At 35.3% G+C, this 2,377-nt stretch overlaps 1 non-coding gene across 1 annotated transcript; it reads right to left on the bottom strand.

The window, feature by feature from the left end:
- Positions 1–926: 926 nt before the first annotated feature.
- Trnae-cuc (transfer RNA glutamic acid (anticodon CUC)) lies at positions 927–998 on the bottom strand. Its single transcript has one exon. It is a non-coding gene; the product is annotated as a tRNA-Glu (tRNA).
- Between the last annotated feature and the right edge of the window lie 1,379 nt (positions 999–2,377).

Here is a 2,377-nt window from a genome sequence, read left to right as displayed (position 1 = left end):
AGTTAGAAAGAATAATTAGTTTTAGTCATGTTTTAGACAAAAAGAGTGATTGCATGCCTTGCTTTCGTTGGAAAATTGCGATGCAGTAGTGTGCAGATTTAGGCACAGAGTTTTTATTCATGTTCCAAATTCTGCGCAGTAATGTATCCTTCGAAGAAATTGCGAAAGAATACCTCACCCAAATGGCTGAGGTATAGAGGCATGAAAATTCAAGTTGAACCTTTAACTTGCATTGATTGGAATCCTGTGTTGCGACTCGGGGTCCGTACGAGCGCCAATTTATGAAACTATGCTTTCTGATTTTTTTAATGTCCAACTTCATGGAGCTGTCAGGCACTGGCGAAGTGGTTTCTACATGAAAACACAATTTTTAATATTTGTCTAAAGTGTAATATTCAGTATGCAAAAAACCCGAATCAACTCGCCCTTCATGTTATCAACAATAAAATATTTAAAATACGCCAATCAAAATGATAACAATATTCCTGTGCCACCTGGACAGCACAAGAACGCCAAATCATGGATTTATTTATGGTAATGGCTAATACCGGATTTTTGACATGCTTTTAGCGTATAAAGACATAAACAACATGGTATGAGTGTTTATTGTTACTTTTTAGGTGCGCAGAATTAGGAACAAACATGCGCAGAATTAGGACCATGGGCAAGAGAGTTCGCAGAGTTAAGCACCGTGGATAAGTTTACAAAACAAAAAATATACGCAATTGTTGGTCGACTTTTAATTCCCATGTTTTTTACCAGATACTATAGACCGTAGCACTACACGTTGCTGCTATCAACGTTATTAATTCTAGAATACTTATAATAGCGGAAGAATCATAAAAATGTCTTAACTGCGCAGAATATGGTACGTTCACGGTATAGATTCCATCATCGATATCACACAACGAGACAAAAAAGGCATGTTCCCATACCGGGAATCGAACCCGGGCCTTCCGGGTGAGAGCCGGATATCCTAACCACTAGACAATATGGGACTGTTGGTGAACTGATTAGAAAAGCCGAGGACTCCGTTTCTGTAAATAATATGGGAGCACCCCCTATTATCTGAAACATTTCAAATATTGACCGATACAATTAGGTTAATCAAATTGACGTCACAATAGAGCAGTTCCACGCCAAAACGTCCAAAAAAAGCCGAAATCTGAAATGAACCTCTTTGATTTGGATAAAACTTTACAAACTTGTTTAACGGGAGAAAATATGCACCTTCCACGGGTTTTGGCGCCATTTTGATTCAAGACCCATTTTTAAAAAGAGCGTATTTATTTTCATGTGTATTATGTTTGAAAGATTGTATCTCGAAAACTATCGATTTTACAAAAATTATGTCTAAACAAAAGTTGTAGAAAATTGATTTCCGAATATGAAAAAAATATGCACTGAAAAAAATATTTTACCAAATTTTTAAAAATGTGAAAATAAAACTTAAAATCAAGATATCAAAAATATACCATTTTTGAAAATTTGTAAATTTTTTTTGGAAAAAATAGAAGTAATTTGCAACCTTTCAAAAGTTATCCTGAGATGGAGCAACTTTCATGGACGGACTTCGTAGAATAACGACTTTCATGATTTTCATGAGCCGTTTTCAAGATATTCGGACAAAAAGTTGGATTGATTTTAATTTTTTCTGTTAAACCCCAGGGTGTCGATTACCTGGAAAATCAGGGAAAACCTGGAAATGTCAGGGAATTTCGTTTTAACCTGGAAAAGTCAGGGAATGTCAGGGAATTTCATTTAAAGTCAGGGATTTTTGGCACTGGAAGAAAATATACCGGCGCTTAGCAACAGTCTGCAAGGATAATATTTATTTCAAGTGTCTGGTACCTTTTTGTTCAATGCCTCCGCATGTGTCCAAATGAAGTAAAATATAACACGTTATTTTTACTCATGTGCATCCTATTTGCTGTGTGTATATTTCAAATAGTTTCGAAATTTAGAACTTCTTGAATATACCTCTGACCCACCTAACCAAACAACGTTTCTCAACAATGGCTGGACCGATTTAGGTTTCAACTGGAAGAGCTCACAGCCTAATTGTTCATTATTTACTGTCTGAAAATTCTTCGATGTTGATTGGATATTTAGTTCAAAAGTTGTGCATAAAAATTTAATTATTTTGTATGGAAAATTATATGAAAAGTCTGTACTAGGTTGGTGGATGTTGACACGCCAAGCGCATATTTTTTAGTCTATACAGGACTATTGTTTGAACAATAATTTCTCTGTTTTCTTAGCGGCCAATTTAGCAAAATTTCTATGTTTCATTTAGCAAAAGAACATTACTTGAAACTGCCCAATTTTGCATTCAGATAATTCCGGATTTCCAGACCGAAATCGCATTGTAACGTAT

This window comes from Sabethes cyaneus, chromosome 1 (genome assembly GCF_943734655.1).
Source record: "Sabethes cyaneus chromosome 1, idSabCyanKW18_F2, whole genome shotgun sequence".
In the NCBI taxonomy this organism is placed as follows: domain Eukaryota; kingdom Metazoa; phylum Arthropoda; class Insecta; order Diptera; family Culicidae; genus Sabethes; species Sabethes cyaneus.
Note: the sequence above shows the minus strand (reverse complement) of the source record. Positions and strands in the feature narration are given on the sequence as shown.